Raw genomic sequence first — 26791 nt, 5'->3', positions numbered from 1 at the left:
CCATTGGTTGCCAGCTTTTTTCTCCCAGTCACTCCTCTAACCTGACAAACCAAAGAAAATTTAAGTCAATTGTGTAAATTTCAGTGGATAATGAATAAATTATGACATTTATTGTATATTGATTATTTACAAAAGGCCATTGTTCCTCAAAAACAACATCTTTTTTCAGATGCTCTGGGGACTCTTGTGGAGCTTTGGAGACCCCAATTTGGGGTCCTGACCTTAGGGTTATGAACACTGTGGTGCGTTATGCCCACAATAATACTCTCAGAATTGCACCATGTATTGGAAGTTTTTACTATTGTCTTGTTACTGTACCATAACATTCGCCACCGTGTTGTTGATATTTTATATTTATATCAGGCACATTTAAATACACCAAATACACTCGCTACACATGCTTTTTGCTTTCATTCAATCATTCATTTGGTTTGTTTACTTTTTAAACTGTTACTGTATTTTAAATAAACAATACTCTTACTTGAGTACAACTTTTGGGCTACTCTCCCCACCTCCGCCTGTGTGGGATGAAAGTTTTTCTTGCTTTAACCCCCTCTTCTCTTCCTGAGCTGCAGTGGGACGTCCCGAGTTCGCTGCTACTGGCTGGAAGTGTGTGTGGAAGTCAGCTCAGACCCAAAGCACGGGGAGAGCACAGGGAGGGGGTTTTAGGGAGGGGAGAGAGAGTGCGTGCGTGTGTGTGTGTATGTATGCAGAGGGGTGGAGGCGTGTCCTGCTCTGGCAATGAAGTCTTCTCTTTTCATCCCCAGACGGCAGAGCGTGAGTGGAAGGGTCCCGGGGCTGTGCTGTTGCCGCTGCTCCTCTGTCCTCAGCGCGTGTGAAGTGCGGCGTCCCGCGAGCTAGACGCACTGTCCCGCTGCGCGCCAGAGAGAGAGGAGAGAGAGGGACGTTCTCGTCATGAAGGCTAACCCGGTCCCATCGCCGCGGCAGTAAGACAGAGGTAAGAAGAACTCACGTGCATTCAGCTCTCTCTCTCTCTCTCTCTCTCTCTCTCTCTCTCTCTCTCTCTCTCTCTCTCTCTTTCTGCCTCCGTCTTTCTCGCTTTGAGTTCTCTGAGACTGGCACTGTTGTTGTGATGGGAGGGGGGGCACACTAGGCCCCGCCCACTTCAGCGTGCACATGGGTATGTGTGCAGGTACAGCAAGTCAAGGTGTGTTTATGGTCATTCATGCTAATGGCGTTGTTTATGTGGAAATGGACTCTTAAACAATGGCAAGTAAAGTAGAAGTACTTCAGTGTCATGCTGCTAATCAGACCTGTGTAGAGTTATTTGAAAGTACAGATAGAGTATCCACATGTAGAGTATGCATAGATGTTTTTATGGTCATTCATACTTTGAAAGCAACAAAACTGCTTCAAAGTTCAAGCCTGTGTGTACCAGCGAATGCCTTTTTGTGGGAAATATGTGTTACTACAGAATGTCAAGGAATATACATTTCTACTGTCTTTCTACTGGCTTAAATGTTAGCAAAAAAAAGGGTGACTTCTTTACTATATATATTTTCTTTCTCCCATACAAAAGCACTGGATAGATCAAGCCCTGGTCTGATGTTAATGTTAAAATTGTTGTTCATTACTAAGTGAACCACAATTACTTCTTTTTTGTCTGCAAAGTTTTCTATCAGCTGAGGTTCTCCATCCCCCTACTGGCCTGGCAGCCAAGCTACAGCTACCTCCACAGCTGTCATTGTGCTGCCAGCTAGCATTTGCATTTCACAGCTGTTTAAATAGCCATGCATGTTACATACCATTATCCAACCAAACCGCTTCGCAATGTGTCTTCCGATGCCAAACCAACACCGTTACGAGCAGGATGCTACATATTTCGACATTTTTTATGGCAGCACGCGTCCTAGCCTTGCAACTGCATTTGTTCCCACAAATATTGGCTGCGTTTAATGATGATTATGCAGAAAAATGGTTCCGTATGTCAGGCGATGCAAAGGTCATTTTGGGGTAACTTAGATTTTGAATACAGCACCATAGATCTGGCATCCGTTAGACCTTGACAAAATGCACATTAATATAAAGAACATGTGCATACATTGGACACGCATGCATATGGATAAGTGTGCACAGGCATGGGGGAGTTTTTTTATTTGCATTGCTGACTGCTGTTTAAAGACGTGGAGAGCTGTGAGGGATCATCTGTGTAAATAAAGGGTCAGGAGCTGCAGCCCTGTGGCACGACGCCTGGATGTGATAATACTGGACTCCACATCTCCACCACTAAAAATACATCCCTGACTTGTTTTTGTTTTGTTTTTCATTTGCAACTTGGAGTTTGAGGAGCTGTTGTAGTAGTAGTAATAGTAGTTTACACAACTTTTTTTTAACACAAATCCATGATTGTGTTTCTTTCACTGAGACTTTGCGGTGAAAGTGTTAGTAGTAGGAGCACTTACAGTTGTTGTCATTAGGAGCAGCTAGTCTAGTCGTCGTTATTATAGTTATTGATAGAACATTACACTCATGGGTGTTGCAAGCACTGCACTGGGGGTCCTAAGATGATTTTAATACAATAAAACAGCATAGATCTGTGAATTGAGGTAAAACAACAGATGCATATTGTATAACCTGATTTTAAATGTTTTTGTCTGATATCTGAACGGTATGGAAGGAGTTCCTTTCCCTATTTTTTCTAGAATTGCAATGATCGCTATAGAGCTAGTGGTTGTCCATGTATTTGTAGTAGCAATCGATCCACATACTCTGTCTGGATATTCTGACTGTATCATTTGTTTTGACTTGATTACATGACATTATTACTGTGTTACTACATAAAATAGTTTGTTGTTCATTAAAGTAAACGTGTTAAGCATTAGTTACTGTAGTAGTAATGGCAGTAGTAATAGAGGGAGGATAACAGTGAAAGCAGGGTCATACTGATATCACTAACAGCATCAGTAGTAGTTGTTGTGGTGGTAATACTAGTAATAGATCTCTGTTGTACTCTCAAAAGTGCTCTGTTGTAGATTTACTTCAGTACACAGTCATTTGAGTAGTTATTCCCATCTCTTTTGGCGTCCAATCGTAGCTCCTGTTTGCGGACTCCCCGCGGTGTGGCCCCATCCACCTTCTATCAGCACTTCCCGTCTCTTTAGCCCCTAATTTTATTCTCCATCCACACTAGGATGACACGCTTCCAGGGAACGGGTCTTTCCGATACTTCTGCCCCGAGAAAAAAAGAAAAAAAAAAAGTTAAGCGACTTTCCATTAGTTTTCTGCTGGGCCCAGAGAATTATGGTTTCCCAAATGAATAGTGTACAGGAGCCGTGCCTAATTGAAAAAACACAACAGTGGTCTGCCGTGGACGAGACGCTCCTTGTGTCACTAAATGGACTTTCCAGAGCGAGCCAGTTGAAACGCAGAGAGAGCGAGTGAAGAGCAAAATATTTGGACGCAAAAGTCAGACAGAAGGCAGTGAGATTATGAAATGAAAAGCGCCAGGCGAAAACAGTGCGGCTTTCTGCTATACGACTGTGTTTGCATGTAAGTCAAACAAAACCGGCAGCAGTGTAATTGTTTGGCTGTGGCGTAGAAAAGGCAGTTTAGGGACTTTGAATTTGACAGTAACTGTGTTTAAAATGACATTTAGGGGCATTCAAATGTCTGCGGTCATCCACGTCAAGTGCATAACAAAAGTAAGTTGGTTGTTTTGCAGTCACTTGAGACACTATAAACAAATAATTTGGCTTTGTTGTTGTTGTTGTTGTTGTTGTTGTTGTTGTTGTTGTTGTTGTTGTTTTTTTACTTTACATGCAATTACATACAAAATGGTGTATGTAATTGTCATATTGTCTTGGTTCCCTGTCAGGAAATTGTTATTACTATTATGCTAATTTACTCACTCACCTACTTACCTACCTACCTACATGCCTGCCTACTTACTTATTATGCACAGCAGCACAGCGGTTCGTGCTTCACAGCTAGAAGGTCCCAGGTTTGATTCACACCTGGATGGGGCCTTTTTGTGCGGAGTTTGCGGAGTTTTCCTCAGGGTACTCCGGGTTCCCCTACCACTAAAAACATGTACAATAGGCTACAATACGGCGTTACATGTTTACATGTATGATCGATGTGTGCTCATGAACATGCACTGTCCCAACCAAATAAACAAATACAATACAATACATACTTACTTACTTTCCTACCTACCTTCCTGCCTACCTTCCTACCTACCAATTACTTACTTACTTACCTACATACCTACTTACCTAACTACCTACCTACTTACTTACCTACATACCTACCAGCTTACTTACCTACTTACTTACTTACTTATTTACTTACTTACTTACTTACTTACTTACTTACTTACCTACATAGTGTACAGTACCTACCAGCTTACTTACCTACTTACTTACTTACTTACTTACTTACTTACTTACTTACTTACTTACTTACTTACTTACTTACTTACCTACATACCTGCCTGCCTGCCTGCCTACCTTCCTACTACTTACTTACAGTATCTACCTATCTGCCTTCCTACCTACCTACTTGCTTACCTACATACGTACTTACTTGCTTATTTACTTACCTACCTTCCTACCTACCTACATACCTGCTTACTTACTTACTTACTTACTTACTTACTTACTTACTTACTTACTTACTTACTTACTTACTTACTTACTTACTTACTTACTTACTTACTTATTTACTTACCAAACCAAGCCTATGAATTAAAAAAATATTTTCTCTCCACATATTAGCTTGTAGTTCAGTCATCCATAAATTTCTCATCGGGCGGTGTTTTCAAAGTTGTCAACGGGACTGGGCTGTTTGATTGATCGACAGGAAGCCTTTGAGAGGAGAGGTCAAACGTCCTTAACTCAAACGACCCAGTCCAGTTGGCGTCTTGGAAAACCTCTTCTCAGTGATCTGCTGGTACATGTACTTTGTTTATTGCAATAGCTCATTTGCCAACTAACCTGATGGCTGACGGGGCTGCATTGCGCTCTGACCGTGTGCTGTTGGGCAAGACACTTTGCCTTATCCTGCCTGCATGAATGAGCTTGAGCTTAGAGATTAGCGGCATGTGAGGAGTGGATAAACAGTCTGCAAAATGTATCTATATTTTGAGCACTCAGGCTATACTTGGGTCTTGCAACCTCCCAGCTGTCATATTTGCATTATAAGTGATAACCAGACAGGCTTGCTAACATGCTACTACCTTGTGAGTCGGGTGTCAATGTGTCAGTGCTTAGCCCTCCCCCTGTGGCTCTTGTTTGTGTGCCGTGTTTGTACGGTGGCCCCACATATGGTGACGACTGAGAGGTATCCATAGGCCCGGCTAGCGCACATGTTTGCTGTTGTTGCTCGGACTTTGCGAGCGGCAGGGGGTAGCATCCCTCGCTGGGCTCCCTCACTTGGGTGGCTCATTTGTTTACTGGGCTAGCATCACCTTTGACCCCTAGGTACAACCTCCCCCTGCGTGCTCATCCTGGTTGTGACGTAATTTATGTAGTTTACTCCAAATGCAGTGGTTGTATAAGGAAGTTTTCCATTCGTTACTTTGTCTGGTTGGACTTAAAGAAGCTTTTCTTGTAATCAGCAGGAAGAACTTCAAACAAGCTCTATATAATGGAAGAAGTAGTACTAAGACTACTTAAGCTGGGAATTTACTACACTTTCTGGAGACCATAGTACTTATCAACAGCCTGAAACAGAAGGCTGTACTACAGAATGTCTGGAAGGTCAGCTGGGCGACATTACTATAGCCCCATAGCACAAATCAACAGTGCGTAGCAAGTGCAATTGGGCTCGCTGGTGGAAATGTGAGGCCATTCTTCCAGTATTTGAACTTGGGGAATATTTATCATTAGCCCCCAAACAGTTCGCGTCATCAGGAGACCACGCTACATTCACTTAATGTGTCATTCCCAGGCTACGGACATTAGAATGGGGCTGCATGCCTGAAGTATGATTGGCATAGCAGATTCTCCCCGGCCCATTGCTAAGGTTACATAACATACAACATAGCTCCTTATTCATGGCGTAATTCCCACGTCGAGTGATGAGGTCGTGGCCTTTGACTCACAGTCTCCTCACTGCTGACAGACTTTACCTGGCTCTTAATGAACTTCAGAACGCTCACAGGCGACCACACCCCAAAGACATATTAGCAGTATGAGCAGAAGCAATAACAACTTAATTCTAAACACTAATCCATGCCTCAGTGTTTCTCCGCTTACTTCCACTTTACTTAGCCTTTTTAAAATAATAATATTTTTGTGCTAGAGTGCTACTTTGCAAAATAAGATCATCATAATTCTAAATGGAGCACCAGGAAAGGGAATGAAATGAATCTATGACTCAAAAAAGAAAATGTTTTGGCTGCCAAATTACATAATTATATTTTGACTAACACTAAATTGCACAAAAGAAAAACTCCAGTGTCATTGTCGTTCATGAATTGCAATTTTGGGGTCCTTCCTTAAAATGATGTTTCATGTTAACTTTCAATCCATTGCATTATTTTTGACTTAACCTAAATATGAATACGTCTTTAGGGGGTTAAAACTCCACCTGCTGTGGATGGCTCCCAGATATGTTAAAATGTAAAATATCGCACTGATGTCACTGTCTGCAGATTGCCGGTTCAAAGGAAAGTTCCCCACTTGTATGCGCATAATCACATTTGGACGCAGAACGCCACATTGCTCTTGCTTTTATTTGACCCAATTTGGTCATGATTCTAACTTTTCCCCGTCCCGCACAGAACTTGACTGTTGTGAAGACGCTGCAGCCAAGCGCCGTAAGCTGCTGATGTGAAATACATGACTGATGGGACAGTTTAATCCCTCGGCTTCCATCTATTCATTTATTCCTCCTGCTCTGTTTCTTTCCTATCACTGTCCTCCTTTAAACAGGACACTTCCAACATACTTTCCACTCTTGCGTATGTCTATTTTTCAGGTCACACCTTCTATCTCAAAGGGCCATAAGCTCTCATTTATATCGTCTTTTTGCATTTGATTAAAAATAGCAGATGTGGCTGGCAGTTGGAATTGCTTCTGACAATGACACAATAAACACCCCTGATAAACTGTTTGACCCCTGACCTCAAAGAACTCATTTTGTCCATTTAAAGGCTGACTTTACCGGTAAGGTTTTGTGCAAAAGATCCACATTGTAATCCGTTCTTTTCCTATATTTACCCACGGTGCCAATAGTAGAGGAAGGCACTTTTACAATCAATAACAGATCCTTAAGCTTGTGAACCATGTGTGACCGAAGTTTCCCAGTCTTGAAGAGAAGACATGAAGGATTCCACGAGGAGAGCAGCAGTGAGTTGGCTGGCCTTTCATGTGAGCATTTGTTGTGGTGACATCAGGCTCCTGGTTGGAGGAGCGGGCGGGGTGCGGGGGTCTAAAGAAGGGAATCACCAGTAAATTATAGCTCATGCACATCCCCCAGACGCCTTGGCTTCAATCCTGAAGTGAAGAAGCTTTAGGGACCGCTTTCCCTTTTCGAGACATAAAACAGGATTATACATTCGTTCAACATTCATAGTCTGGATTTTGGGAGTTTTGAGTTGATTTTGTACTTGCTTTTAAATCCAATAAATTTCACCACAAAACTTCTTCAAAGACTGGGTTCGTGACTGTGTGCCAAAAGATACAATTGTGGACGGTTAAATCTGACAGGGACGGAGGGAAATTTCCACATGCAGAAAAACAATCACTAAAGCTGAAACATCCAGGTATATTAATGCTAGGTCCAAATAAGCTTTGCTCTATTTTCTAGTTTGAAGTGGCATATTTAAGAGCTTTGGCTTCTACTGTTGAGTCCTCCTTGGACAAGAAACTCTACCCAACTTCCCTACTTTCCAGTATAAATGTGTTAGTATCGCTGTTTCATTTTTGCGGCTGTTGACTCATAATAGGAACCTCCAGTCCAGAAAATATTCTTATTTGTTGAAATCAGAAACATACTACAAGTGCAGCCTATCTGTGGTGTTCAATTGTATATATTGTAATTAAGATACCACAGATTTTCCTGGTATCGGTGAGAACCTAAACCCAAAACCCCTAAACCTATGCGATACAAATTTTTTGGCCGATGCAGACAATTAAACCCCAAATAAACACAATGTATTACCTTCTTTTTTTTTTTGGACCACGTAGACTCAAGTAGCATAAGTCACAGTGCACATGATAATAAGTCATGTGCTATAGGTTTTGGCATATTTTTTACAGGCTTTGTTATTGCTTTTATTCACTTGCTTGCATCGGACTGAAACTCACTTTGAACCCAAGTATTGATATCGGATCGGGTGGGATGAACTGGTATCGGAACAACACTAACTCAAATGCATGTTCTATGGTTCAAAAACGTAATGAATGGGTAGCTAATAGTTCACCAATTGTTTATTCAACAAACAAGCAAAAATATCATGTTTATTTAAAGGCACACTGCGTAACATTTCGGACTATACTGTTGCCATCAACACAAAACATGCTCCTTATGACCAGCTCAACACAGAAAATGCTGACCTATTTAAATCTCAAATTCTGCTGACTTTAGTCGACATCTCCATGGAGACGAGCTGGAGACGTACCCGCTCCCGGTAAAGTTGCAGTCATGTTTTAGGAGAGCTGAGCCGCTCACAGCAAAAGCTCATGTTTGTTTGTACATTTTTCAATGATGAAAATATCTGTCATAAAATAAATGTATTGGGTAAAATTACTTACAAGTGACATTGCGGACTTGTTGTGAGTCAAAAGGAACAATCTGTTGATTTTTGCTGACAAAGGAGTTCCTGATGCTTGTGCCAGTTTTTTTTTTTATTGTTGATAAGACCATAAATGAAAGAGATAAAACCCACACACTGAAATTCCAACACCCCAATGTTAAACTGTAGGCTCAATAGATTGTGATGAGTGAAAGCAACCTTTTTACATTCCCCACTCTTTTCCTGCACATGCCCTCACGCCTCCCTGGAGTGTAACGTCGCGCTCTAGATGCAACATTGTTTGGAGACGCGTTGTTTGGGGCGGGGTGCAGGCGGATTGGACCTGCGCGCTGCCCTGATGTCATGCTCTATTTAAAGGGAACGCCATGAGAACCGCCGCGCTTGTGGTCCGACTTCAAACGCTCCCGCTGCTCCCAACGCCAGTGTAATCTGTGTCACGGACAGATGACCACATTCATTTCGCGTGCTGACAGACGTGTCATTTGGGAAGGTTCAGAGGAGGAGAAAGAGGCAGTCCAGCTTTAGTCCAGCTTTCAATCTTTTTTTTTTTTTTTGTATCGCGCTATAAGCTGACTAATGTTAGCTGGTGGTTTCATTATTTCGACTACATACTTTGGGATGGCTAATTGGAGGGCAGGCAGCTGACAGTAGCTTGCGCCAGTCACCACTTTGGTGCATAGTAGACAGACGCTCTTGAAGATGGCTCTTTCTTAAATGCAGTCAACTCTACAATGCAGGATATAGTCTTGCAAATCGAAAAGGTCCTATGAGCTTTATTATGGCTATTGAAAGTACTTTGGAGACCTCAGCCTAGGTGTTTCTGGTATAATTTCACAATAATTGACAATGTAATATAAAACTCTAAGCCCTGTTAGTTCTCACCTTTTCCCTAATACCTTTGTGACCCTTTTTTCCCTCAAATTTAAAATATCTCCCAGGCATATGAAGAAACAATGGGGGTTTCATATGATTTTTTGTGCTTCACCAAGCATGCCCTGATAGTATGGTGTATACGTATGAGTGAAATGAAAGATGTCCTGAATTAAACCTGCTAACATGACAGCCAGTCACACGCCGCTGAGCCTTGATGCCTCTTTAATTGCCTCTGTCAGTTACAAACCTGGCACCTCCCGTCACACAAGAATGGGAGAATGAAAAGCTGAGTTGGTCATGCTTTCCAGGACAGGAGTTTTTTTTTTGGGAGTGTGTGTGTATGTGAATATATTAAAAGTTTGGAAAGCTAAGGCGGTAGCGGTACAGTGTCGCAGCTGTTAGTGCACTCGCCCCACAACCAGACTGCCCCGGGCTCGATCCAGGGCTGGATGAGGCCTTTCGGTGGATCGGTGCGGTTCTCCTCATGTGTGTGTAGGCATCCTCTGGGTTTCACATACCACTAAAACTGAAAAAAGTACAATAGGTTCTCCTTTGGGCCAAGGACTCCCCATTAATTTGAAATATCACTGGAACATTCCTGATTAAAGATGCACTATGCAACTTTGTATGTCAAAAAGAAGTGTATGGTAGTTTGCAATTAACCTTTCAGTGGTCCAGCGGCTGCATGGGTGGTTAGTTTAAAGCCTTTACTTTCCATCTATCGGATTTTTTAGGGTTTCTGGTAGGTTTTCGGAATTGGAATGTTTATGTAAGCATGGATGCGGTTCAATCAGCAGTGAAAACCGGAAAAAACAATTGATTCTGGAGCGTCCTACAGGCCATGGGGATGTTAAGTAAAGGCGCTATGCTAACTACCCAAGCATCCGCTGGGTCACTGAAAGGTCAAATATATATTAATATCAACTTCTTTTTTTTTACACAAAAATTGCATATGAGGAACTGTAGAAATAGTAGATTGACAACTTGCCAACTGGCCTCACGTTATGTTTTTGTTATCTCTCTGATACATATTTCATTTTTGCCCCAAACATCCCGACCTATCCCTTCCGAGGAACTCCACACCTCCGTTGCTAAGTAATTGTATTAAACTACACTCTGCCCATGAAGGGAGCTCTCTTCTGTTGGGTATGACTGAGCTTATTGTTGCCAAAGCGTGGAGAATGGAACCGGGGCCTACTCTGGCTCTACTGTCAGATTCCCCATGTGAGCTCCGCCATCTCCAGTGTTTAGCGTTCAAACACTGCTCTGTTTGCCGGGCCGCTCCGGTTCAAACAGCCGCCGTGCCGAGCCACGCCGAATATTTCCGGTTCAAATGGCCATGTTTGCTCAGGGAGTTCACAGTGGCTTTTCTTCAGGCCCCACTGCAGCTGAGAAAGGCTGGAATGACATGAAGAGCAGATGGAGGTATGAGGATCTTTCCATTCCGTCATGAGCAAAAAAGAGGGCAAATTTGAATGGAGAGTATGGAGACTTATAGCGGATTTAAACAAGGGCTGAGGGATGTAGGATTTTTTTTAATTTTTTATGAGAATACATTTTGAAACAGCAAGTGTAAAGAATATTCCACATACATTTAATTTACATTTCCCATACGGTGATTATTGACTCAACAGGAAAACGTGTTCTCTGCATTTGATCCATTCTTTAACCAGTGCTTCAGTGTTCAGTGGGGACAGGAGTTAAATGTGTGACCGCAGTGCAGCGTTCGGGGGCCCATCTCCAGAGCTCAGCCTGGATAATGAACAGGGAGTACCTAGCTGGAGGATTACCTTGTTGTGCGTGTTTTGGGTTGATGAGAGACTGGAGCAGTACTACAACCACACAGCGACAGCGATCTAGCAACTTATAACCCCTAAAATAAGTTAATGATAACAATGGCTTACGCTTGTACTGCACTTACCAAGTTTCTCAAACCGCCACACTGTAGTTATTATTCATTCACTCCATACTCGGTGGTGGCAGCCACAGCTGCCCCTTGGGGTAGACTGATGGAAGCAAGGCAACCAGTCTGTGCCATCGGCCCCTCCGAGCACCACCAGCCAATCACACTACATTCATTATGGAATACCAGGAGGTCCATCCTGTCAGATCTCAGAAGCTAAGCAGGTAGGGCCGGGTTGGTACAGGAGATCGTTTGGGAAACATCAGGAAGCCTGGGTGAATGTAGTGCGTGAGTGAGTGGTTGGTGATGGTCAGTCTACCCCAGGGTAGCTGTGGCTACAACAGTAGCTTACAACCACCAAGTAGGGAGTGAGTGAATAATGCAATGTAAAGCATCTTTGAGTGTCCTGATTACACAGGGAGAACATGCAAACGACAGACCCCCTCCTGCCAGGGACCTTCTCGCTGTCCTTGGGCAGGATGTGTCAAAAATCTGACCTGTGTATATGTGCTGGTGTGTGTAGTGGTTGTCAGAGACACTGCAGCCATGTCTGAGTTGGTCAGCCCCCAAGGCAGCTGTGGTCAGATGTGGGCCATATGCAACATGTGGCACATACATATCAAAATCTTATCATTTTTTGGTGGATTCATGTACAATTGTTGTTATCTATATGCAATGGAAAAATGGCCTAAAAAGAATGCTTTTAGGACGTTGTATTATATTGTGCTCCCATTGGCTGCGTATCTGCAAGAGTATCCTTTATATGTAGCATCTAGCATCAGGAATACTAAAATACAGTACTTCAAAAATGTGTCACTCCATTATTTCTTTGTTTGAACCCTGTGCTCCCAAGCCAGTGAAAGTTTTTTTCTTTTCTTTTTTCAAAGGGGGCAAGCTAGAGCTCTAGAGTAAACACAGCCTAGTCTCCGTGCGTGGCCTGCTAATGACCCGACAGTGTGGCAGAGCGGATTTAAGAAACGCCGTATTCCAAGGCCTATACGCCACTGATCCAGGGCTTTTCAATGTAACGCTGTCATCTTGTGAAAACACCCTGTTTTCATAAGACGTGCACTTGCCTCACCTACGTGGTATGATAGCGCCAAGAATCCATTTGTTTTCTGAAGCTGTTTGAACTAGGGCTAAGGCTGTCACAGGCAACTAGGCCGGTGATTTTATTTTATTTCTTTCCTTCTGGCAGCGAAGAGTGAGTTTTTGTATTTTGGGAGCAGTTATATATAAAAATGCAGATGGTTGAGTCTCCAAAATGTGGGTCTTTGTGGCCATTTGGCTGGAGTTCCCTGCCGCTGTGGTCAACTTCAAAGCGCCGGAGCCGGGCTGTTTACACTTTTGCATGCACAGACACACAAACAGACTGGTGGGTCATTTAGACTTATGCCCGTAAAGGCGGCCTGGGAGAGGGAAGGGTTATGCTGAATGTAGTTCTCAGGGTTTCTGAAATAAGGCATTGTTAGGACTGCAAGACTATGTGGACAAGTTTGCTTTTCGACTCACTAGATACTGATGAGGTTGCAGATGATAAAATGCAGATTCAGATTCAAACCCAATTTTTTTTCAAAGGGACTATGCAGAGTTTAAAAATGTGGTGTAGATTGAGCCCAGACCTATATTCACCACAACTGCCTCTAATATCCTGCCTGCACTGTCACTCAAAAAGTTGTTAATTCGGGTCCAAAGTGCCGTCATGCACAAGCTTAATATAGAACCTGCAGTTAAGCGTAAGACCTGAAGTGGCAGTAGTGAGTGTAAAATGACCAACTTGCATTTCGTCCCTTTAATATATTTAGTGAGGGAAAAAAAGCTTTTCACTGCTTTCAGGGAGTAGAGTGACCTGGTAATGATTGCCATTTGAACTGTTTTCAGTAGGACTGAACGATATTGAAGTAACATGCGATACGGCAGTGCAATATCACGATAACGATTGTATTGCGATATTTCACTAAACCATTTCAACACGATATGTACCATTCTAATGAAACACAAATTGTAGGTAATCAGTTTTTCAGCAAATTGTGCCAAAACAAGACTAAAACTGAACTCCCACATTTATAAGTGTTTGTTTTTGGCTGGGTTTGCAAAAACAAAATGAATGATGACGGCTCCAGTGATGTTGCGATACTGGAAATTGCATCACCGAATATCGCGATGCAATATTTTGTTTCGATATTTTGTGCAGCCCTAGTTTTCAGCATCGGCGCTACTTCCGGGTTTGCAAAATATGCTGCAGATGTCACGCTGTGGTACCTTTTTTCTCCGCACGAATGTCTATAAATACAAAATACTGCAAGGGGGAAAAACAGTATACAGCTTGAAACTGCCAATTTCGCATAATCTGTCGCCTTTTGAAATCAGAGAACAACCAAAACCAGTATATTGATAAGCAATTCAATATATATATCTGCCTTCTCTTATTAAACAGGTCTCTCCAGTCCATTTCTAAAAGCATGACTGGAGCCAGACTACTTTCTTCAACACCCATTTTCATTCAGTTTTTATTCATGGACATAATTCAGCGCCTAGCTACTCCCCAATGGCTGTTTTCAATCTATTTTAAACAACACTTATTATACACCGCGTATTTCATTTGTTTAGACAATTCCAAACAGATGACACATCGCGGTCTTCAAGTCCAAAAACTCAACTGGCAGCCATACTTGCTCACCGCTCTCCTCTCGCGTATACTTTTGGGTGACTGAAGCTGGACGAAGGGGGTCCTGACTCTGAGGCTCGAGTGCAAAGATAATCCACAGGGCCCCAGTGACAGCGGGCCGGGCAGACTCATCTTTGGTAATCAGTGCTTCCCCTCCTCACAGTGTTTATGGGTCAGAGTATACACACAGCATGCCGACTGTCAGGCACTGTGTACACCCCACACCCAGCGCAGGAGCGAGCACAGCTGGGACACTCAAACATTCACAGAGGCTGGACGAGGGGGAGAGGAAGAGCAGGGCATGGCGGACAGTGGATTATGTTGGGGTTTTTTTTAATGGTAATGCTTCGTGGGTTGTTTAAGGCTAAGATGTACTTGTTGACTCTTTAGGGCAGGGGTCTCCAATCTTTTTTTTTATCTGGCGAGCTACTCAAACGGAACAAAAACGTCAGCGAGCAACTTGTGCTTCAAAGACAGTTGTGTAAGATGCAGCTTAGGTGAAATTGTAGCCAAGATGACATTTCAACTTGAGCTATGTCCTTATACTTTACTTTATTGACCCGAATGCTTGCAGATTGTGTTCAGCATGTTCAGAACAAAAATGTGAGTCATCAAGTGGAAGTGTAAATGGAGAAAGTGTTTGGCGGCGACCTAGAAAGGGCTCAAGAGCTACTGTTAGCTCTCAAGCTACTGGTTGGAGATCCCTCTACTTTTGGGAAAAATATTGTCTGCATCTGACCCATTTGACCTTGTTGTTGTTGTATGATGACAAAAAAGAAAAATCCTAGTTGACCACTTGGATTGGAGATTTATATCACCAACCGCTGAAATATCAAGGGCTGCTAATTTGGACATATTAAAAAACAAATCTTGATATTTTTCATAAATGGAGTGTTTGAATGACGAGGTCTTGAATACAGAGGATACAGCATTTCTGTATTGTACTGTACCGTACTCTACAACAGGTGTAAACAAAACAAAATAGAGTTCCAGATGTAAAAAATAATGAGAATGTGACTGTTCCAAACGTTTATTCTGCATAATAAGACCCTTTGAGTTCTAGAATGTGCACACAACACTGGATTTTTTTTTTTTCTTAGTCTCAATGTTCACAAAAGCTTATATACAAACTCCCAAAACGAGCCGCATGCAGTGAGTGAGCAGGAGATGCAGGTGGGACGGGTGGGGGGTAATGACAATCCTGCCTCTGAATTACACTTAATCATAATCATTTGGAGGGTGTGTCAGACTGTTTGAATTGCGCTTTAATTTGCTCGCTACAATCCCGTTTTTTTGATGCCTTACCCAAGCTGTGGCATCGCAATAGCCTCTCTTTGCAAGACTGTACGGACTCAGTTACAGCTGCCCGATTGTAATGGAGCTTATTTGTACTTTCAGCGCGTTTTATGGGATCAAAACGGTTTGGTTTGGGATTCGAAGGGTGTGAGCATTCGTCTGTGTGCTCACTTTGCGAAATCGGGTGCTTTTACAGTGTAGAGAATTTGCGTTGTGTTTTGTCAAATTCAGATCCACCGAAATGTGTTTTTTTGGTCCTGTGAGTTTCCATGAACCTACTTTTGTGTCCACGCAGTAAGTCAGATTTGTTCAACATCCTGCCTTGCCCTTAACCTTTTACCCCCCGCCCTAAAGCCGAGCTAAGTAACTCATGCCCCTAGAGGCCATAAGTGCCACTGCAGGTGTCGTAGCATGTTACGTTTTTTTACTCATTAATTGTCTGTGAGAGTAAATACTACACTGACAGAAAAGACAAAAGGAGAGAGGGATATTGTACACCCAATTACACAATGGAGATCATTTTTTTCACTCAAACTTGGCTATGAATACTGATTAAGTGGCACTAGCCCGCAGTTAGCTTTGCCCATTAGCTTCTTCTTCATGATTCCATTAGTGTGTATTGGGGCCTCCGAACCGGAGGCAGTGAAATTGCAATTGTTGTTTTCTGGCCAGAGACACCAGGGGAGATTAACACTTGTATTACCCCCAGAGGGACTACGAAAAGGATTTATTAAGGTAAACAAGTTACTTAGTACTCCTTTAACCAAGAGCATTTTCTCGAGTTCGGCTTTAACCAAATTTAAAAGCTTCTCGACAGGAGTTCGCAGCACATAGGCCAGAGTAATGCCTCATTTGAAAGCTATGACCCACAAAACTGATCGTGACTTTAGTATTGTGTTGTCACTGTCCCATCGTCCCTTTTTTCGTCATGTTTTTGTCGCTTTGTTATTGTGTTCTTGTTGCTTTTCAGGCACGGTTTTGTTGCTCTTTTGTGGCTTTTTTGGTGTATTTAAAAAAAAAAAAAAAAAAAATCATCCTTGTTTTCTGTCGCTGTTTTGACACTTTTTGTCAAGAAGCTTTTAGATTTCGGTAAAGCCGAAGTGGAGAATAAGTGCTCTGTTACGGTGGGGGTTAGGAGTTTAATATGAGGTTACGGTTGTGCCGGTTGTTGTATGTTGTATACAGTGTGTCATGGGTTGATTGCGAATATCCAGTTACTCAAAGAAAACCCACAGGATACTGTTACACACAGTCGGGGAATCGAACCCGAGACCCGAGGTGTGAGGCATCAATATCAACAGTTGTGGCAAAGTGTCTCATCTCTTGTATGCAACCACTGTTTTTAATAATATACCGACCACAAAAACAGGATCCAATGAGTGCGGGACATATAAGTCTATTTTCGTTGGCGCTCGGTCTGTTTGAGATTTCAGACATGGTTTTCTGGTGAGACAGACAGCTGTGATAGTTACGGTTTTGGGGCCTTGGTGGTACAGCGATCCTTTATATGAGCTTTCTGACAGTGAAACAAATACGCCAGCGCATGTGTTTCTGTTTAGATGGGCTCTGCGGGTTCCCAGAGCTATCTCTACGGCACATCTCGGCAGCGGGACAGTGCCCACCCCGGGAGCTCCGTGCCGCCGGGGCCTCAGCGCAGCAGCGGCGGGCCAGATCTCATTTTGGAGTTTGCATGTCGCCCTGAAAAGAAAAGGGCCCGGCAAATATGTGAACCATGTGTGCCCGCTGACGCACAGGGAAGAGCTTTAGGGCCGCCTGTGGTGATATTAGTAATAATGTGTTACTTTTGTGTTCCCGACACCCAGACATTCAAAATGTTACATTAATACAGAAAAGGTGGGGAAAATGTCTTGCCCAAGAACATGACTTTGACCCAAACAGTAGCTGATCGCGAAAATCAAACTAAAAAGCAGCTAAAATGAACAATGATCAAGATAGTTGGCAACAATGTCATGCCTGATCCATATTTACCATTTTCATATGACTCTGTGAGTGAAAGTTTTCCTTTTTATTTTGGTGTCTTGGTATTTTATATTCTGTGTATTCTTTTGCCTGCGGGCTTTATTGAGCAGAATATTTCAGCAGGGAAAGACTTTCAGCAAACTGTCAACACTAAGACTCGAACCCACTGCACTAAAAAAGGCAGTGGCTGTTTTATCTTTCTTTCAAGACAATGGAAGTTCGTTGAAAGTAGACTTGGTGAATGACTTTCATTTTGTAACTATTGCACTGACATCTCTACTAGGGCTGGGCAATAGAGCAAAAAAATAAATAAAGGACTTAGACATACCTTTTATACAAATCTCCGCTCAAACAAGAACTAATGCTTTTTCCCTAACTTTCCCTAAAATCTCCCAATCATCTTATCCAAACTCCCAAACTATCTGCTGTTTCTGGCTGCAAACTTGACAATTATTAAGTCCCATGACGATTATGATACAAAGTAGATTGCAATTTATATTACATTTCGATTAATTGCCCTAATCTTCCTTATCTCTGCTGTCAAGGAAAATGTCAGTGGCTAATCTGAGCTACTGTTTTCCAGCAAACATAGACCAAGCCCAGCTCCATTGAAAAAGCAAATAGTCGATTGACTCTCCATGAAAGCACATCGAATATTGATTAGTGCCTGTTAGATAAACGACAGAGCAGTGAAGTGGCTGCTCCAGCACTGCCTACATGTCTGCTCACACCATACACATGCTATATAAAAATGAAAAATAAAACATTAGTATTCGACAATGCTGCTATACTAGGTTGTTGTTCTTTTGCGTTGGTCTATTTCTTAAGTCAATGTTCGTGTGTTTTGTCCCAAAGGCTTTATTGAACCAGACAGCTCTGCGTGAAAGGGGGCGGAAAACTCTGCGGCTAGAATTGCCAGCATATGTGCTTATCTACATACACACATCTATGATCTTTGGCCTATATATAATTATCAGTATCTTGAAATAGCCACTTGGCGACGGGGCTGTGTAGGATGTCAGACGGGGCAGAGCGATGATGGAACAAATGCACAGTTTTAAATCCCGTGTGATAGCAAAAGCATATTATCAAAACATTGCAATTCCATACCTCCGACCTATTTGAGCTGCTGAGAGAAAGAGGAGTCCGTTTCGCGGGAGCTGCTTGGCGAGTTCATGCGGATGGAATAAAGCCTCGGAGGTATTATAGGAAAATACCTCAGCTTTAAGATGGTGATAGCTCGGAGATCCTTAGCATTCGTGCTTCACAGTGGGCTAACAGTAGCGACAGATCCATTTGCTGACACTGCCATGCATGATGTTTATGTAGCCATAGGAAGGCTGGCCTCACATGTTAGCGCCGTATTCAAGCCTCCCAGCATTATCATAAGGGCATATTGACTCTGGAAAGGCTATGTACAGTGCAGAAAGTGGCTTGTTTTTTCAGCAGACAGTGGACTCCTGTAGCCACACTGTTTATCAGTGGTTGGAGATGTGTGTATGGTTGAGTTAATGCTCACTCAGTGGAAAAAGTGTAATGATAGGATGTGTTTTTACAGATATCATTTCATAATTTTTCTTCTCTGTTTGCATTAAACGACTGATATGGTAAAGTCACTTTTAACCGAGATTGTACAGTACAGATATTCCTTATTAAAATCATACCTGGACTGAAGTAGTGCCTTGTTCCATTCATGCAAGCTTGAGTTTTCCTGCATATTTGGACGAGTCTAATTCTCTACGATTTCTTTGAATAATTTCAGTGCTCAAAACTAAGATTGAAACACTGATTTTGTTTCGATGAGCTGCACAGTTTCTATACTTATGCGAATGTAAGTGCATGATTGACAGTGGCAGAAGTATCAATAATGTACTGGTGTAAAGCGTCTAAATCCATGTATTACTATAACTGTTATTACTGTTACTTATTGTTAACAAGGGATGTCTTAACCTTTTGTAATAAGGTGTCACTTGTGATTCACCACCTCTTCACTGCACTCGAACCTGTCATTCTCTGAAAAGCCCAAATCCTAAAGAGTCTCCGCTCAGTGCGTGGTAATAGGCTAATGCACTTTGTGGAGCGGGAGAGGCTTGCTCAGCTGCCGCTCTGAAAAGGGAAACCGCCAGCTCCCAAATTCATCCTAACAATAGCGCGCTAAATGGGCAGATCATCGCTCGGACCACAATTGGCTCTTTATGTGAGCTACCTTTATTTGAGAAGCTTAGGCATGTCTGCGGAGCTTAGGTGTCTTGTATAAACAGGCGTGCTACACCGAGGGGAGCGGGGTTAGGGATTCCCCCAGACTCTGTGAGACAATCACGCTGGGGGATGAGATGTTATCAGGTGCGCTCAAGCCGGCCAGCTCCTGTCCACGTCTCCTTTATCTGCAGATAAACGCCGAGAAGGACACCTCAGCTCAAGGATTGGCAGCAGAGTGGTCTAAATTCAACAGGTGGCTTAGTGAGAGCCCAGGGTTAGCAAGAAAACACATACCTGGAGTTGCGGTTTGCTTTGTTTCATTCATATTTGAGTAATCCTGCGTATGCCGTCAATCTTCTTCTTAAACGCTCAAAACACCTCAAACTGCTGATGAGGTGGTTTGTATCTGTGTTGACTGTTCAGTTCAGCCCTCAAATTGCCTCAACTTCAATCATTTCAAAGTGAACGCCTTGTAGCTTTTGTTTTTAGCCTTTTTTAAAATCTCCAGGCGTTTTGTGTGCTCAGCTTGTTTTCCAAATAAGTGCATCAATGTTGGTTTTCTCCTTCGATAATCTTTGATTTAAACTCAAGGGAGACATACAGACAGAGTGGGGGCGCTTTCATCTTGCTGAAGGACACATTGTCAGAGTGAAACCAGATTGTAGACAAACATTAGATAGAAATGATGCCCGAGAGTAGCTTTTATGATCAACAATTGGCAAGAAAAGAGCCGTGTCAATGTCTTTTTTTTTTTTTTTTTAAAGTAGCAATGGATCATCACAGTTTTACACGAACTACAAAATCTGTGTCAAATACTTCAACCATTATAGCTCACAAGTGCATTTGAAAGTGACTACACCGCTATTCTTAAGCCTCTGAAGTGTCGTAAATGCTGTACTAAACGTCACGGAGATATTAGGGCGCATGCGACGGTTATTGCTTCTGAAGTAGGCCCTATCAGAGGAGCCTTGATGTCCCCGACTGTGATTGCGCCTCTTTGGTCTGCCTTTATCACTTTCTTCACTCGTGTCGTTTACGACCCCCGCCGCCCCCTCTCTCCCTCTGTTCTGGGTTTGTGAGGATGAGGATATCAAAGTTCAGGGGCACAGCCATCTTTGAAGACGCTCCTTCAAACATGGCCGCCAGAGGAGTGCTTGCCTTTTACCCACATTTTAAAGACCGTCACCACCGCTTCCAAGATGGATTTGTCAGGTTTTTACAGGGGCATGAAAGAGACGTCAGAATGCACTTGTTTCAATTATAGTTTCCGAAGGTCCTGTATTTACGCTAAACTGACTTTTTGGACGTGTGATGTTGTAATGATGAAATGGAAATAGGCCTACTTTATGAATTATACAAAGTTAATATGTAGCTTCAAAGCAATACTAAGTAACTTGTTTAATGGGATGATTGGAGAGTCTTTCATCTTCCCCTGGTGTCTCTGGCCAGAAAACCACACTTGCAACCTGACTGCCACCGGACCGGAGCAACCAATACACACTAATTGAATCACGAAGAAGAAGCTAACAGGCTAACGGGCGATGCTAACTGTGGGCTCCACTTTAAACGATATTTACAGCCAAGTTTGAGTGAAAGAAATTATTAATTGGATGTACAATATCCCTCTCTCCCTTCACCTTTTCTGTCAGCGTATTTACTCTCACGGACAATTAATAAGTTAAAAAATCTTAACTTGCTACGACACCTGCAGTTGCGCTTATGGCCTCTAGGGGCAAGAGTTGCTTAGTACTGCTTTAATAGTAAAATCCAAACCTTTGTGAAATGTTTGATTAAAAACTTCCAGCAGAGGGCACTAGTTCCCGTTTGCGTGTAAAGCAAAGAAAGTGAAACCTTTTGAAACAAAAAACAGAATAGGTTTGGTGAAAGTACACGGGATTTCAAATGGAACTTCAGATTTCTCACCATGCCGATGTGGAAGCACATTTCAGCGGTGGAAGAGGGGCACAAAAACAATATGCAGAATCAATTCCAGGTTTGTTTTTCATGAGGGAAGCATAATAACATGATCAAAAGCTAGAAAAAGTGACATCTTCATCATCTAGAATTGCAAAGTGCCTCAGGACCTCCAAAGCAGACACTCATCTTTAACTTGACAAGCATAAGTGGATTCATAAGTGTGTCGAATGCACGATTCTGAGCACCTAAATATCCTTAAAATGTGCTCTTGTAACCAACTTCCCAACAGTAGTCTCGCTCTGTGTCCGTCACATTTTAATGAAAGATTTCCTGCGCCGCTCGCAGCCAGCCTGTCTACCACGCCATGTCACTCCCTCAAATGAAGTGTGAGAGGAAAAAACTCACCCTCCCTTTTTTTGAACGGGAAATGCCCTCAACCAACCCAGTGGTAGCTAGCATCCTATATAGCCACACGGGTCAGTTAGCTCAGGGCTAGTAAAACTTACAGGGGCATGGCGCTTCTTTCAGCCACAGCAAGAACTTGTGGTGATGCCCGGAGATGATGAACAAGACTGGGGAGTGGATTTGCCCACTTTGTAGGGCCGTCTTTGACAAAGGGACAAAGTAAATGAATAAGATAGTTCTAAATATCTTAAATTAACGCCTTAACCCCCGCCTGAACCAAGCACGTTTTCTCCAGTTTTACCCAACAAACCTAGAAAAGTATTTTAAGCTTTAGTCATTTTTTTAATATTTTTTTTATTGCTTTTTTGTCACATTTTCATTGCTCTTTTGTCACGTTTTTTGTTGTTGTTTTTTATAGTGTTTTGGTCGCATTTCGGAGGGTTTTTTGTGTGTAATGTAGCTGTGATCAAGCCACAATAATGTGACCAGACACGTGTCGAAAAAAGCAACAAGAACGTGATGAAAACACAGTGAGTCTTAGCTTTCAAATGAGGTGTTGCATTGGCCCATAGGCTGTGAGCTCCAGTTGAGAAGCTTTTCGATTTGGGAAAAGACAAACTGGAGAGAATTTGCTCGGTGAAGGTGGGGGTCAAGAGGTTAATGACTAAAGCTGCTATTGTTCTCATAATTTTGAAAAATATGTTCAAACTGACTCCTTATTTTAAGTCATATTCCTACTTTCTAACGTCAGGGGGATAGTTACTGACAGTGACAGTGGCTCAGTTGGTTGGAGCGTTGGTCAGCAGTTCGGTTTTGGGGATAAAACAAAAGTGAATGTGCCCAACACTGCAAAACAATGTTACCAGTCCCCAGCGGTTTTAGCAGGCGTGCCGAAAATAGAATAGACAGCTTTTTGACACCAGACTTTGTTGTCAGTCCAGTACAGGAAAGAAGTGAAGTCAGTTCCCCCGTCACCTCCCAAAAGGCCTAAAAAAAAGTGCTAATTGCTTCTCCGCCATAAGCTTTTAGCACCTTTTCAGGGTCGGACAAGGCGAAGGGGAAGAGGATGATGTGTACTACATTCTCTCCACTGGGATTTTTGAGTGTATGCAAGGTGTTACATAAAGTATTTCTTTAAGTCAAACCCTTGTTTTTGCTTTTGCTTTATTTAGAGACAGTTCTGGTTTATCTCTTGTTTGCTGCTGGTTTCTACCTTTAGTCACTAGGCCTGGTTGAAATCGATATTAAGACTTGACGATCTTTATTGATTTGCAAGGGACATTTAGTTCTGTGTAGTTCATGAGCTGTGCAAATGAAACCCTGGAAGAGTAACCGGTTTCACTTTAGTCCTGCTTTGTTTAGTTCAGTTCTTAGTTTTAACATTCTGACATTCTGTTCTGATAAAGACTTGCTTTCAACCTCTTGAATTTAGATGTTCTTAATTTACCTTATAGTTCAGTCTGGATGAAGTTCAAGTTCTAGTACATTCAGTGGTTTCCCTTTCCTCTATTCAACACATTTGTTTAGTCCCGCAGTTTAGTCCTGGTTTGGCCCTGCTCTAGCGCTTGTATAGTCTGCATTATCTCTTGTTATAGTCAGTCACAGCGAAGCCTATGATGTCAGTGTTTGGAGAGGATCTTCAGTGGTTATGGGGTCAGATGAGTCAAAGCGTAGGGGGGGAGTCCAGAGAGTGATCCCCCACCAGGATGTTAAAACGCCATTACCAAAAGATCAGGAGGGGAAAAAAAGTTTAATCTGTAAGCATCTAAAAATAGGCTTCCCTGTCTGTCTACTGCCCACTGGGACAGACTTGTTAAAGTGTCTGTCTCCAGTGAGAGCGAGTGGGAGGCGGAAGAACTAAAAGTCAAAACTACAAAAAGTGCTGGGAAAAAATGTGGATGAATCTTCCTCGCACTGCAAAATATTGACATAATGTTAAATGTACTTGATTTTTTTGGATGTTTATTGCTGGACTTTAAATGCAAAACGTTTCAGAGCTCAATATGGAGGGGGGTATATTTTTCCCAAATTTGCTTGTGGGAAAATGAGGTAGTAGCACAATCCAACTTTTTTTCTTCCAATGCCGATACTGGGGGTTTGAGTATCTGCCGATATCCAATATTAACCGATGCCAAGAGACTTTCTTAGTAGTTGCTGGGAGTGACTGTTGTGAGATCGATAAAGACTTTTTTTCCTTGCAAACAAGATTATCTCGATTATCATTTATAGGCTATATCTATTAATAAAGTGTAATTGAAAACCATTAATAAGAAATAAGAAAGCCTTTTCTACACTAAAAATATGATCCGCTATTCAGGTTACATTTAACAACACACATAAATGGATCTGATCAATACAATGTGTGCACAACTAATATGTTGTCAGTTATTCTTTTAACGGAATTTCCTAAACTAAAATACAAACACTTCACACACCAGTCTGCCCGTGGCTGATTATACTTTTACTTAAGTGATCCAATCATATTTTTTGTCCCAGCCTTGATTAGTTTCCGCTAGCATTAGCACGCGGAATGTAGCGTAGCAAAAAGTTGAAGCGATTGCATTTTCTATGTTCCCTGCTTCAAAATGACAGCATGACCACGTTCACTTAGATTTAATTGGTGAAAGTTGTGTTTTTAAAGCAGTGAGAGACGAAACTGGTATCGGTTCAGTATTGCATATTTGTAGTCAATGAAATCAGGAAGCTTTTGTTTTTGCTCAAAACTTCTCTGCTCTCCTTTCTCAAATTAAGAAGGTGAATTCACTCATTAAAGCAGTACTAAGTAACATATGTGGTCCCTCTGGGGGAAATACAAGTGTTAATGGGATGATTGGAGGGTCTTTCATCTCCCCCTGGTGTCTCTGGCCAGAAAGGCACAATTTCAACTTCTCTCCGGGTAGGGGCCACCAATACACACTAATGGAGTCATGAAGAAGAAGGCAACAGGCTAACGGGCAAAGCTAACTGCAGGCTAGCGCCACTTAAACAGTTTTTACTGCCAAGTTTGAGTGAAACAAAAACTATCTCCATTGTGTAATTGGATGTACAATCTCCCTTTGTCTTTTCTGTCAGTGTAGTATTTACTCTCACAGACAATTAATGAGTAAAAAAAAAGCAACATGCTACGACACTTGCAGTGGCGCTTTTGGCCTCTAGGGGCATGAGTTACTTAGTACTGCTTTAACTCTTTTTTTTTTTCAACAGTGTATTGTGAGTCCAACTGTTCCTCATAAGCAATGCCATTACTCATCAATTTGGCTTTTGCGAGTCTTGGGGCCGCAATAAAAACGAGTCAGCAATCGGAAAAGTGGGGGAGAAAACTCTAGAGGCTTTACGAGTCCTGGTGGTAGCGGGTTGTTGAATCACGCACCCCACATAGACACCCATTCCGCAGATACTTCCTTTGGCTTTGACTCATCCCCCAGTACTGCTCACTCTGCTGCTGGTGCTGCTGGTGTGTGGTTGTTTCCTTTACACTTACAGGAAAATGGATGGAGGTGGACAGTGCTGGTTTGTTTTTCGTGACGTCTGGGATCTGGGGAATTAGGTCAGACTTGTATGAGTAACAAAAGGAATGGTGGCTAAAATAAGCAAAGTGGCGAGACTGGGAAGCCCTCTTTGGAAACTGCAACCATGGTTACATCTATACAACCTTTTTAAATATAGTAACAGTGTGAACATTTATGGTTTTCAAAGTATTTAAGGGACGGGAATGACTAAATCGGGACCAAAGAAGGTTTAAGACATAACAGGCTCAGAACTAGGACTAGTATTGAACTTTACTGTCCATTTCATTGAACCATCCTTCAGTGCTATTTGTAATCTTTCTGTACATCTGTAGCTACTGTAATAATCAAGAATGCATTGCTCTTTTGAATGTGGGGGAGCAGAAAACGCAACCAGACTCAGAGAGCGTGTATGAAGCTGCACACGAAGGTTTTCCATAGTTCAAGAATTAAACCTGGAAACTTCACAGGCCCCAAAGACACCACATGCATCAACTTTTCAAAGCACAACTTGAAAGGCTCTTTGCCAAACCTGTGTTATTGTGACACTAACCATTCTGCCAACATGCTTGTTTGCTAAATGCTAGCTTTATGGTCTGCACAAATGCAAAAAATAGGAATTGAAGTAGACAAAAGTAGTTCCATTTCAGACAGAGGCAACTCAAGCTGCTTAGTCATCTTTCTCCTTCTGGCAAACCATGACTGCCAGAAGGACATATTGTTCACCAACTGGCACGGACAGCATACGTCTAAACCGTTTGGCTGCCAAGAGCATAATTTCATCCGTGCAATTACCCAAAATCTCACTTCTAGATTGCTCAAACTGTGATGCAGTCACGTTTTAGTTTGTCAAGCATATATTTCAACCAAGACAGGGTGAAACAGACGATGCACTATTTAATCTTCATTAGAGAAATCGTGTGATGAAGGGAGAGTATGAAGATTATGCTTGGATCCTAGCAAAGAAAGGCTAAATTTGGGAAATTAGGACTAAAACAGACATTTTAGGCACGTTTTGTAGTTGCTATGTGTTTATGTTTTGGCCGTGTATAGCTGTTCTCCACAGACTCACTGATGTCTTCAATCCTACATCCAGATCCAAACACTGGATGTACTGTAGTTCTCCACGTCCTCCTGCGTGGACGCCAATCGGATCCCGATTGACCCCGGTGAACATAGGAACCTCAGTGATTTTGCCATGTGTTGTGATATGATGTGTATCCTTATATTGTACCTTAGATAATACGCATGGAAGTCATTTTAATGAGAGGTTGCTTTTTCGTAAACACATGCGTTGATGCTTGGATTCACCGCAAATCCAG

At 42.3% G+C, this 26791-nt stretch overlaps 1 protein-coding gene across 1 annotated transcript in view; it reads left to right on the top strand.

The window, feature by feature from the left end:
• Nucleotides 1-767: 767 nt before the first annotated feature.
• The window catches only part of znf469 (zinc finger protein 469), a 63671-nt gene continuing 37647 nt past the window's right edge, over nucleotides 768-26791 (top strand). Inside the window, exon 1 of the mRNA XM_079567065.1 lies at nucleotides 768-958. The gene's annotated coding sequence lies outside the window, so the exon portion shown is untranslated. The remainder of the gene's footprint in view (nucleotides 959-26791) is intronic.

This window comes from Gobius niger (assembly GCF_951799975.1).
Source record: "Gobius niger genome assembly, chromosome: 12".
NCBI lineage: Eukaryota > Metazoa > Chordata > Actinopteri > Gobiiformes > Gobiidae > Gobius > Gobius niger.
The sequence above is the reverse complement of the archived record's forward strand: the minus strand, read 5'-3'. Positions and strand labels throughout refer to the sequence as shown.